Below are 14,181 nucleotides of genomic sequence, written 5' to 3'. Positions count from 1 at the left end.
AGTTATCTCGAGATGATCTTTCCTTATCCCTCACACCAAACGGCCCTAAATGATAAATCTGACGGTAGAACTTAAAAGAGTCTGAGAGAAAAGGGGACCAATAACGTTAAGTATGAAATTACTCTTTTGTGTCATCAGAACCAACCATTCCATGGCTCCATATATATTGATAAGCCAATCCAATTCTGTACATGTGTCTTTCTTAACCAAACCTAATAATAAACATGGCATCCCTGATTGAGCAATGTCAAGTTGCACCACCTCCGGGTGGTGTTCCTGAGCTGACACTCTCTCTTACTTATTTTGATACTTGTGGTTAGACTTCCACCATATACAGCAGATACTATACTACAAGCTCCCTATTACCAAACTCGATTTTATCCTTAACATTATTCCTCCTCTTAAAGATTTACTATCCCTCGCTCTCAAACACTATATACATCCTTAGCTGGCAATGTTGTTTGTCCACTAAATTCGAACGGATATCCTGAATTACGTTATGTGATGGGAGATTCTGTGCGAGTTACTTTTTCTGAGACTAATATGAATTTCAATTATCTCATTGGTGACCATCATCGTAATGGTAAGGATTTTTATCACTTTGTTCCTCAGTCGGTGGAACCTAAGGATGCACCGGGGGTCCAATTAGCCCCGATCTTAGCCATTCAAGTGACACTTTTTCCGAATTTTTGGTGTATCCATTGGTTTCACTAACCATCACGTTGCTGGTGATGGAGCTACCATAGTAGGGTTCATTAGAGCATGGGCTCAACTCCACAAATTCGGTGGACATGAACAATTCTTATCGAAAGAGTTTATTCCGTTTTATGATAGGTCTGTAATCAAAGACCTATATGGACAAGGGATGTCCATATGGGAAGAAATAAATAAACGTAATCTAGAGATGCGTGACATTGTGACTCCTCTTGAGCACAAGGATCGAGGTTCATTTACTATAAGACGAGATGATATCGAGAAACTCAAGATTTTAATGTTATCAAGTCGACGGATCACTCTAACTCATGTAATATCTTTCACTGTAACGTGTGCTTATGTATGGACATGCTTGATAAAATCAGAGGACGCAATCGGAGAAGAGATCATAGACGACAATGTGATGGAATTCTTTGTATGTACAAGAGATTGCAGAGCGCGACTCAATCCACCATTTTCTCAATCTTATTTCGGTAATTGCACAGTGGGCTACTAACCAAGAACAAGACATGCCGACTTAGCTGGAAAGGAAGGCTTTACAATTGCGGTGGAATTAATTGGAGAAGTCATTCAGAAAGGGATGAAGGATGAGGAATAGATCCTAAATGGTAGTTAGTTTAAAGAATTGGACACCTTATATTGGAATTGAACGCTTTCAGTTGCTGGCCGGATCACCAAAGCATGACTTATATGCTGCTGATTTTGGATGGGGAAGACCTGCGAAGTTAGAGTTCGTTTCTCTTGATGATGATGATGGAATATCGATGTCTCATAGTAAATCTAAGGACTTTGATGGAGATTTAGAGATTGACTTGTCTTTATCTAAAACTCGAATGAATGCTTTTGCTGCTATATTCACCCATGGTCTCAGTTTTCTATAGCAAGCTTGAGTTTATTAATTACTAACAAAATTTATTAATTACCAACAAAATAGACATAAAGTCTAACCTCTTGTGTCCCGGATGAAATACATTAAATTGTAGTTGTAATACTAATCCAAATAAGAATCCTTTTTCAAGCCGGTATTTGGTGTATCTTTATGTCATCCAAGACTTTATTATTATTCAACTGCTTTATATTAGTTCTTTCTACATTAGAGAGTTTTTTTTTTTCCCAACCTCATTTATATATCTTTTTTTGCAATTTGCTTTTTATTTTGTTAGTTTTTTTCCTTATAAAATCACTCAACTAAATTTGTCATTAAAAACCCCCACTTTATACCTTTTAACATTTCGGATATAAAATAATACTCCCTTCACATAAACCCCTTGATCGATCATAAATCAATGGCGGGAAATAAGTTGATTATCACATATATTTTTAAAATGTCAAAAGGAACCTTCAATTTGTAAACACCTAATTTTTTACCAAACCTAATGTTTTTTTATAACATTTTAATATTCAATTTTTTAGTTTTTTTAAGGTCTAAATTAGATTTTCAAGTTTATCTTATTTTAAAAGGCTTGTTAAAAGTTTTGAAAACTACAAAAATGAAATCACATTTTAAAAAGCTTTTATTTTATTATTATTTATGTATTTATTTATCTATTTTAAAAAAATAATAATAAAAATTATATTTATCTTCTTCTTTTAACTTTTAATAAAGAATCTAGTGATATTAATATTTTTTTTTAATCATAATTCTAAGGCAAGCTATTTAACTTATGTATATTTTTATTAATTTTAAATAGATTTTATCATTATTATTTTTATATTAATATTACAAAAAAAAATCCTGAAAGCTACCCATTACTCCATTTCTCCATATTTTCCTCCACTACACGACACAACACCCATTACCTAAAAGCTACCCATTACCCCATCTCTCCACATTTTTCCTCCACCCATGCGCACAACACACAACATTCCACTCAAATACACTCCCTATATAACACACTCACAACACATTATAGAAAAAGGGAGAAACCCATACGGATTACAGAAAAAGAAAGTTGAGGAGAAAACAAAAAATCCAAGAAGAAACTAAGGAAAACAGAAAGGAAAAGTAAGAGAGAAAATAAGAGAAACAGAGAGGAAAAGAAGAAAGAAAACAATAGGGAACAAAGAATAGGAAGAAGAAACACACAAGTGAGAAGTGGAGTTTGGGGTTTTTCTGTTTGAGTTTCTTTTTTTGGTTCGACGTAAGAGCTCCTCTTTCGATTTAGTTCATCATACAGGTTTTTATTTAATTCCTATACCATTATTTTTGTAAATTTGGTTATGAATCGAAGCATGAATAGAGTTATTTTCATGACTTTTTCTATTATTCGTTATGTGCAATTTATTATTTTTATATAGTTTACTTTATGTCGCCATTTATAACTAGTTTGCTATTCCAAAGTAACATTAACTAAATTTGATTAATTTCCAAATGAGATAGTTGTTAGGGTCATTAGCGTTAAAAGATGTAACGTTGTATTCGGTTGACATGCGATTAGTACTATTGCGTTGTAACTAGAATCTTCAACCTATATGCGTGCATGCATGCAAAAAGAATTTAAAAAAAAAATGCACACACATGCACACATTTTACCACCCTAAACATTCTTATAAGAAAATATTGTGAGATGTATATAGACTTAGAAAAAAAAAAAGTAAACAAAAAAAAAAGAAGAAAGAAATTGACAGTACAAAAGAAAAGAGTAGAATGTTTTAATACAAGTTTTTTTCTTACTATGCAAAAATTATTTTAGATATGGATTTTATGTTTGTTAGTATATGACGTTGATGAAGGGTACAATTGTTTCATACAGTTTTGAGACTATAGAATTGGTACAAGTTTGGTTCAATATAGAAGATCACCTAGAGAAAATCAAAAGCAACGGTTTAGTTTTGAGAAAAGATTTAAGAGGACAGTAGTATTTTTTTTATTTCATTTTATTATTTTCATTTTTTTAATAAATAAATTTGTTATGTTGATTACATATTTTCTGTTCTTTTTTTTTTTTGTTTTGTTGTTAACTTCATTATTATGATAACTTTGTTAACTGTAATTTTATTAATTAAACTTTATTATGTTATTATGTTAAATTACTTTTAAGTAATTTTGTTTAGCTTATATATAGTTTTGTTCGTTAAAGCGTAAGACTAATCCTTTTCGTTTAAAAATATTAAAATATATAATCATAAATGCATACAAAAAAAAAGAGGAAAAACTCATTTGCAAGGGAGCGGACTTGTAAAAGAACAAGTGAGGTTCTTAATCTCAAGAAAATTTTAAGTTTAATACAGGTGAAAGTTAACGATGAAGTTGGAAAGCCCTGCTACCGACCATTCGTTACAATAAAATTTAATATACCATTTGAAGATGTTTGAACCGAGTTGGGTAGATTTGAAACTTGTTAGGTGCTTATCTAGAGTTGAAAAATGGAAAGATCTATTAATCCCTCAAAGGCGCGAGAAATATATCAAGACTCGTGGTAAGGCCAAAAAGTACTACTATCGATAAGCCACACATCAATACAGTTTTGTATATATTAAAAAATAAATAAAAGTGGGATAGAAGTCACTTTTAGGCCAACAAATATTATATATCCAAAAGATTAATTTAAGTCAGACATGAGTCATTAAAGTGACCGTGCTAGAACCACGGGACTCGAGGGGAGCCTAACACCTTCCCCTCGGTCAATAGAATTATCCGAATTTCTAGTTCGCAGACCAAAAATAAAGAGTCATTTCCTTTTGAATAGGGATTCAATAAGGTGACTTGGAAAACTCAAACTCAATTCCAAGTGGCGACTCTGTAAATAAAATAATCCCTATTCAAAATGTCACTTTAATTGGAAAAATCTATTTTCTCAAAAACCAACTCCTTAGCAGGGTCGGGGGCGGTAAAAATAAGAGTGTGACAGATAGCGACGCTGTTGGAAAATGTCCAGAATTTGAGCTTGTATATTGACTTATTTGGCTTTATATATTTTAAAATATTGTATTTGCTGGCCTAAATGTGCTATGTGTCTAATTGTTTATCGTTTTGATATTATGTGAATTTCAATATAAATTGTCTTCTCTCGCGCACCCATCTGAGTCTTCTGAGATACTTTATATTCGGAGATGTTGCATACGCTCCCTAGCTTTGAGATACTAGAGATGCGGCAACGCTCCTGGGAAGGATTCTATAGTCATGTATGTTTTAGGATGGAAAAGACCAATGGTGAGGCCAAAAAGCACTGCTATTGGTAAGTTGTCCCTGCCCGACTCGAGTTGTCCTCTCGTTTTACAGCCAGTCTAAACATTTTTCGCCATTAGATTAAATCTCGTAGAACTGAAACTTAGACATGGCCATCGGAAAGGCTTGAATATCGGAAAGTACCCTCTTTTAAGACTATCCATTTTCTGTGCTACTAGTCGCATTAACTATCTGGTTGTTTTGAATGTTGGCCGGCTTTGGAATTCATTAAAGCAAGAGAGGCTGAAAATTGCTCTTTAAAACCTATTCTTTTTCGAAACCCAAATAAGGTGCGTGATTTTCTTTCACAATAAAAAATTCTAAATTATCTAGTTTGCCCTAGTTGCACGAACTACGCACACCTGATTCTCATCTTAATGAGATACGTAGGCAACCTTTCTTAGGTTCAGTGATGCTCATTAAATTTGAAAAAAAAATCTTATTGATAATTTTTTTAAAAAATAAAGATAGTTAGTCTTCTTCAAAAAGAAATCCTTAGACAAATATAAAAAAAATGAAAGTTTTTATTAAGATTTAAAAAAAAAAAAAGTTTTTCCTCCCTATTCGAAATTCAAAAAGAAAAAAAAGGGCTCTTACTTCATATTTTAAGCTTCCTGAACTACGTCTGACCTGATTCTTATTTCAACAAGATACGTAGGCAACTCTTCTTTTGGGTTAGGTCTCATTTTTCTTTTTAAATAAAAAATAAAAAAAATCTCCACTTGGCAATTGATACCAACATATTTAAAATATGAATAAAAAAAAAACATGTTGAATTACAAAACATAATAGAGTTGGCCAACTTGGCTGTGAACTATAAATTCTTTTGGTACCTCTAATAATACTAAACTTGCACTTGTAAAATTTTCTTGCTCTAAGTCAAGTTTAAAATAAATCTTACCTCACTGTTTCATGTGTATCGTGTGGTGAGCTTTAGATTGAAAATTCAATGGCATCTCTCTGTTGATCTAGAACTTGGCTTGAATGTCTGTTGAGGCAAAATTCTGAGATAACACTTGATTTGGAAAGGATTGTAGGCCTTTTTTGATTTGCTTGTGCATTCCACAACCCACCAAATGAAATTAATCCCTAGCATTTCCCCCTTTGAGCCTGAAACTTTTTCCTTGAAAAAATACATCAGGGCCTATACCTTTCGAGTGCTTATATGCATATCCCTCTTTTGTCCTACCTCATTGAGCGCACTAAATACGTACAAGTTGCAAATAAAGATTCAATATCAAAGTCGCCAAAGGTAAAGAACGTATATCCCTAGGAGAACAAAAACAAAAGACGACTTCAAAGAAGAAGGAGCAAAAACCCCATTAAAAATAAAAAACTCCAACAAAGATGGAGAATCTTCATCAAAAAAAATAAAATAAAAAATAAAAAAAATACTTTTATCGAAAAGGAAAGGGGAAAAACTCTAGCACAAGATTCAAACAAAGTCGAAGCAAATACATAACAAGGGACAAAAAAGCACAACAAAGAAGATCGAGCATCAAACCGCAACAAAAAACACGGAAACAGTGCAGTGCTCATTAAGGAATTAGTTACTTACATCCCAAATAAATATCCTACCCATCCCTAAGCTAACACTACAAGCCAATGACAAGTCCTACTTGATTTCATTTTGAGTGTTCTCACATTAGTGGATACTTACATGATGGCCAAGCTTATGGTATCTCATTGTATGCATTGAATATCTTTCTGAGTGTGAGTGCTTCTTGAACATCCTAAAATTTAAACTCTTTTATGTTGAGTGAATTAGAACTTTAGTTGTGGTAAAGGCACTAGAAACATGAAGATAAGAGTAATTTAAATGCTTGATTCGGAGCAAGACATATATATCTTGTATAAAACTTAAGTATATCTGAGGTACCATTTGAAACTATAGTGATTACTTTTGAGTTGACCTCGATTCTTATTTGAAAGTAATTTGAGATGACTCCAATGCGTAATACTAATTGTTGGTATCAATCGAAGTCAAGAAATGAGTTTTTTTTCATCCTTCTCATTTTTCTGATCTTTACAAAGCACATACTTTAAGAAAATAAAATAAAAAATTATGTTATTGTGAACTACGTTTGACCTAATTCTTGCTACGCAAGATACATAGGCAATCCTATGATAGGATTCGATCTCGTTGAATAAAATTTTTTACACCCCTGAAAGGTATAAAACTAGGGCATTTTTTTGTATATATATATACAAAAATAATAATAATAATAAATAAATAAAATAAAATAAAATAATAATAATAATAATAACAAGAAAAAAAATACCCTAGTTGACAATTCATTTCATCTTCATAAGGTGTCATCCCCCAGTTGACATCTTAACTCGTCTTCATAGCGCGACACCCCCTAGTTGACATCTTATTCGTCTTCATAGGGCGCAATCCCCTACTTGACATCTTATTCGTCTTCATAGGGCGTCATCCCCTAGTGGACATCCTACTTTGTCTTCATAGGGCGCCATCCCCTAGTTGACATCTTATCTCGTCTTCGGACGCCATCCTCTAGTTGACATCTTATTTGTCTTCATAGGACGCCATCCCCTAGTGGACATCTTATTCATCTTTATAGGGCACCATCCCCAAGTTGACATCTTATTCGTCTTCATAAGGTGTCATCCCCTAGTTGACATCTTATTCGTCTTTATAGGGTGTTATCCCCTAGTTGACATCTTATTTCGTCTTCATAGGGTGTCATCCCCTAGTTGACATCTTATTCGTCTTCATAGGGTGTCATCCCCTAGTGGACATCTTATTTCATCTTCATAGGGCGCCATTCCCTAGTTGACATCTTATTCATCTTCATAGGGTGTCATCTCCTAGTTGATACCTTATCTCGTCTTCGTAGGGCGTCATCCCCTAGTTAACATCTTATTTAATCTTCATAGGGCGTCATCCCCTAGTTGACATCTTATTCGTCTTCATAAGGCGCCATCCCCTAGTTGACATCTTATTTCATCTTCATAGGGCGTCATCCCCTAGTTGACATTTTATTCGTCTTCATAGGGCACCATCTCCTAGTTGACATCTTAACTCGTCTTCATAGGGCGCTATCCCCTAGTTGACATCTTATTCGTCTTCATAGGGCGTCATCCCCTAGTTGACATCTTATCTCATCTTTATAGGGTGTCATCCCCTAGTTGACATTCTATTCATCTTCATAGGGCACCATTCCCTAGTTGATATCTTATTGTCTTCATAGGGAGCCATCCCCTAGTTGACATCTTATCTCGTCTTCATAGGGTTCCATCCCCTAGTTGACATCTTATCTTGTCTTCATAGGGCGTCATCCCCTAGTTGACTTCTTATTCATCTTCATAGGGCGATATCCCCTAGTTGACATCTTATTCATCTTCATAGGGCGCCATCCCCTAGTTGACATCTTATTTGTCTTCATTTTATCTCATCTTCATAGGGTGCCATCCCCTAGTTGACATCTTATTCGTCTTCATAGGGCGTCATCCCCTAGTTGACATCTTATTCTTCTTAATAAGGCGTCATCCCCTAATTGACATCCTATTTCATCTTCATAGGGTGTCACCCCCTAGTTGACATCTTATTCGTCTTGGAAAATGGGACGATCTATAAATCCCTAAAAGGAGCGAGAAATATATCAAGACTCCTGGTAAGGCCAAAAAGTAATACTATAGGTAAGCCACACATCAGTACAGTTTTAAATATATTAAAAAATAAATAAAAGTGGGACACCTTCTCCTCAGTCAATAGAATTTCTTATCCAAATTTCTAGTTCGCAGATCAAAAACAAAGAGTCATTTCCTTTTGAATAGGGATTCAATAAGGTGACTTGGAACATCCAAACTCAATTCCAAGTGGCTACTCTGTAAATAAAATAATCCCTATTCAAAACATCACTTTAATTGGAAAAATCCATTTTCTCAAAAATCAACTCCCTAGCGGGCGGGGCGGTAAAAATAGGGGTGTAACACAATTAATATAAATTATGAGTTTACTCTTCTAAATAAGTAAAAAATGTAAGCAATAGCTTTGTATAAAAATCTAAGCAATAGCAATATTGTATGTCATGGTATCATTAGCTTGTATAAACACTAACCCGTCAAGAGAGCACATACATTGAGGGTCATAAATAAAATTGTCTTATTCTTCATATCAAATCATGATATTTGTTATAAATAGAAGTAAAATTTTATATTAATAAATCATAATCAAGTAAAGAAGTGTATTTCAAACTCTTGCGTAATGAATAATTTCTACTAATTTTTCCTCTCTTATTTTCAACATTCAAATAGCTTTCATTTTTGGGACCGATTTTATTTTTAATTTGCTTTTGAATTTTATTCACACGAGATTGATGTGCTTTTGGACTAAATTTCTAATTCACACACGTACAACAGTTTTTGATGTGCCTCTGGCAGGCCATAATTCAAAATCAGCCTCATATGCTTATCGATAATGCATTGAGACATAGTTCGGTAGGAGTATAAGGCGGAATATCCCATGGATAAGTTTGAGATATCTCATGAGTATAAGGTGGGATATCCCATGGATAAGTTTGAGATATCTCATGGATGAAATTTATATTATATTTGTTTCATGAGATAAATTTATCCCAGGACTAATTTATACCATCAACCAAACATGGTATAGCTAATACCTAATTCAATTTTGGTATAACCCATTTTATCCGATCAACCATTAGATATTTTATACCACCTCTCATATGGGATAAAGTAGTCCAGGGATTGTAACCTAGGATTATAATTCCTTAATAATTTAGTCTAGATACCATATTATTGTATCGTCCATAAGGTATACACATTTCCCAAGGAGGATTGAGACGTGTCTTATGAAATATATTAGTAAATTTTTTAAAAATATTATTTTAAAATAGAATCAAAATATTAGAGTAAAAGTAATTAACAGTCAGGGGAGGGATAATTTTAAGAGTAATAGCATAATTCTTTTACTTTTTCTGTATCTCTTACAAAGATAGAAAAGGTCTATATATAGAAAATTGATAAGGTTCAACTTTGCCTTTCTCGGGCATAATGTTGTTGACTTTTGCATGTGAATAAGTAGCAGCAATTTTAGAACATTAAGCATTATCACGATCAGAATCGGGATCCTGACCGTGACGAACATTCCAAGTCTATCCAAGGCATGGGATGACCCCTTAGCCTTACATCATAAGCATAGGAATATAAATAAGTATAAACAACATAAATCTCATCCTAAATAAAACTAATTACATAAGATTTCAGATTGACTTTATCTTTCCCAGATTTGGGAAAATACACATGCATGCCAATGTACCTCATACATAACTCCAATGTATGAGGAAACTGTTTGTCCTTAAATTATCAAAATAAAATCAGATTCAATTATTCTCTTACCTTAATAACGACAGTAATTAATGTTCTGATTTTTTCAATTCTTAAATATAGTAACTGTAATTCAAATTCAAAAAATATCCTGAAATATCTCTCTTCATCTCCCTAAAAAAATCAACGACGTCACCTCTGGTTTATAGTTGTCACTATCGTTCACTGCTCCACTCTTTTTCCTCATGCCGGTGAACACGCAAGGGTGTCCATCCACCAATATTGACATCATTTCTCGTTCCTCTCCCAAAGTTGCCACCATCGGCGCCATCATGAACAGTCAACGGTGTTGTAATATTCCGTATTTTCCTAGCCTAGATTAACCCTCAATACATGGGTTATCCTAAATAAAAATTTTGAAATAATCAGTAATTTTCATATTAGAGTTTGTCATTGTGTAGAAAATTCAATTAGCTTTCCAACGATATAAAATTTGCCTAAATCCGACAACCGGGTAAGAAGTTATGGTGATTTTAAGTTTCAGTCGTTAAACATCGTCATTCAGGATAGTAACGCGTTGCAGAGTGTGTCAAAATAGAAATTGCCAATTTTTAGTGTTGCTCTGCGATATTGGCGCATCGCGCCATAGAGCCAGTTCACAATTGTCAATTTTTAGTGTACTAGCGCGATTCTACCGCGTCGCGGTGCACTTACAGTTCACAAACAAAGTGGTAACACGATACCACCACATCATACCACCATGCAATTTCCCAGTTGTTATTTTCCAATGATATGGCGTGATAATGTCGTGTAGCGCCAGGGGTTCAGATCAGAAAAATTTCATGAAAAATTAAAGTTGCGCCCAGGGTTAAACCAGTCTTTGCCTATGATTTTATTCCACCCAAGAGTAGGATTTAAGCCCTAAAAACATTTAAGACCTTCATTATTCACTTTCCTCCAAAATAAAAAGGTATTTCTCTCTCAAGAAAACAAACCCTAGCTCTCAAGAATCAAGGTCAATCCCAAGAATCTCTCCAAGAACTCCAAGAATCTCACGAATTAAGGTATGTTAGATGTTCATCCATGGATCCTTACCTTCCATGGAGCTCAAGAATCTTTTTTCAAAATACAAGATTTATGATTTCCATATTTGAATTCGATTGAATTCATATTCATGGTGTTGTTTGAGTTGTAATCCATGATTTAGATTACAAGTTCCAAGAATTGATTCTAGTATGTGTTGAATTACGTGATATTCATGATAAACCCTCCAATTTGCAAGTTGATTGTTGTAACCACGTTAACTCTAAGTGTTTATGATTTAATAATCCAAGTATGTTTCTTATGTGTTTGATAAATTATCTATGAGAATGAAATATGCCATTATAGCATACTAACATATATTCCCCATCTATGTACAAGCTAATGCCTTACAAGTGTTTGATGAAATGTCTCTGTGAATGAATTATGCCCAAGTAAATATTGTTATGTTATTCAAGATGATGCTTTGCGTTACTTTTCATGCTATCGAGTCCTGGGGGTATTTAATACCCGACAATTTAGCTGTTTAGCCAGAGCAAGTGTCAGTGGTAGAAAAATAGCAGTCATGTCACGATCAGTAGTACTCTCAGTCAGTTACAGAACTTAGAAAAACTCAGTAATCTCAGTATCAGTCCAATCCAGTTCAGTATACTCAGTTCAGTGTCTTTTAGTTTGGAGTAAAAACTAGCACCAAGCGAGTGTGAAGGTGACGACTTCTCCCATAAGGTAGGCAGAGTCGTTAGTAGTAGTCTCACACTGCAGAACTACGTAGCCATCGTAGGATATGAGGAGTCACCCGTCAGATTAAGGCTTGGCTACCTCTCAGGGGTCACCTATCAGATTAGGTTTGACTTTCTATTCAGGGTCACCCGTCAGATAGGCTTGACCATAACAGTGTCTTTACCCATGGCACGGTACTGGTGTCCTTTCAACTGGGGTTACAGGTTGAACCGCACTTAGCTTACTCAGGGGTATGCCGGTTAAGTGAGGACTCCCACAGTTTCAGTTTCAATCTTAGTCTTTAGTTCAGGTCTACAGAATCAGGACTGTCAGCTATAGTCACTCAGTTATCAGTAATTCATATTATTAGTGATCACAGATTATCAGTATATTCAGTTATCAGATTCAGTTACTCAGTTATAGTATGCACAGTATGTTTAGTAGTTACAGATCCTCCATGTATGTTAATCCAGCTCTTGCATACCATTCAGTTAGTTATTGTTCATGCATATGAACCCATGCATTAAGACTTACCTCATTTAGCATACCAATACATTCTCACGTACTGATCGCATACCCGTTTCTTGCGCTATGATATTTCATATCATAGGTTCGGACTCTCAGGTTCCTGACCGTGCTTAGCCAGATTTAGCCAGTAGTGGCAGATTTAGCAGTGATTCCTCATCTATTGAGGATATGCTTTTATTTCAGTACTTCAGCATAGCAGTATTTTCGTAGATGGAGTTAGTTGGGGGATTGTCCCATCAACTCCACTTTCGGACAGATTCAGTTAGAGGCTTTTCAGACTAGATTTTCAGACAGTATTTCAGATTCAGATGTTATTATTCATTATCAGTATTCTAGATGTTTTGAACCTTATGGCATTTCAGTCTATTATTCCATAATTATTTCAGTATTGTTGTTCAGTGATCACATCAGATATCATTCCTGGGTTAGCTTGTGGTTCTTTGGGGTCGCAAGCACCGTGTGACGACTAGGGGATAGTCTCAGATCGTTACAGGTGCCTTCATCACTTCACTCCTCTTTCTCAAGCCGGTGAACAAGCAAGGGCAACCAACTGCCAAGATCAACGTCGTTTCTCGTTTCTCCCCCACTGTCACCACCACTGACGTCATCACGAATAACCAATGGCGCCTCGTACCCTCTTAGTGTATTTGTTTTTAATAAAAATTTGCACAGTATTATATGAGAAATTATAATACATTACCGAGTTTAAATGATATTTTGACATTGTTTATGAAATTTACACATATGAGAATGCATTACACACTTTTTTCTATGTATGTGTTAGTGTTATATGTATGATTTACACTCCAACAACAACATGTTTTATATGTATGTTAATGTACTATACTTTACTTTCTATGTATGATTTATATTTAAGTAAAAACATTTCACATTATATGTATGAGAACATATTATACTTTACTTTCTATGTATGATGCCAGTGTTATATGTATGATGTACACTCCAACAACACCATGTGTTATATGTATGAGAATGTATTATAGTTTACTTTCTATATATGATGCAAGTGTATTCGTTTTTATTATGCTTTACTTTTTATGTATGACATTGCAAAAGCAGATAATTTGATAAAATCATACATGCAACCAAAAAGGAGAAATAATTTGGATATTATAGTTCAAATCAACTTTCAAGTCGTTGACTATAAAAATAATTGGATCTGATTTTATTTTCATAATAATTTGTAATGCATATTATAGTTCAAATTAAGGTATAGAAGAAATAATGAATCTCTCTTCTATAATATAAAACAAATTTGAACGACTTAAAATAAAATGCGTTATTTGATTTTATGAAAATTTATTATGAAATAAATTACTTCCATAATAATTTGAAATAATAGACCTTATTTAAACAAATTTGAAACCCCCCAAATCACGTAGCTTAAAATAAGGCGTTAAATAAGAAGTGCAATAATGGAGCAAAAATCGGACTAAAAATAAAGCAAAAATTGGATGTTTTGGGATGTATGAGGCAGAAGAGAGACAAAGTCTAAAAGGAAGGGATTCTATGTAATTAATATGAGATTTTTGTAATTACTTTTTAAATAAGGGATTTTATGTAATAAGTAATAGTACCTTGTGTATATATGTAATTTTTCCTATAAATAAAGTGCGGAAGCCAATCCATAAAATGAAAGATTTAACAAACCATTAGAATGAAATCCATAGTTTAAA

The 14,181-nt window shown here is 33.9% G+C and overlaps 1 pseudogene; it reads left to right on the top strand.

The window, feature by feature from the left end:
- Positions 1-224: 224 nt before the first annotated feature.
- Positions 225-1,670, top strand: LOC107845067 (annotated as a pseudogene).
- Positions 1,671-14,181: the final 12,511 nt, after the last annotated feature.

The sequence above is a fragment of the Capsicum annuum genome, chromosome 10 (genome assembly GCF_002878395.1).
Source record: "Capsicum annuum cultivar UCD-10X-F1 chromosome 10, UCD10Xv1.1, whole genome shotgun sequence".
Lineage (NCBI taxonomy): Eukaryota > Viridiplantae > Streptophyta > Magnoliopsida > Solanales > Solanaceae > Capsicum > Capsicum annuum.
The sequence above is the reverse complement of the archived record's forward strand: the minus strand, read 5'-3'. Positions and strand labels throughout refer to the sequence as shown.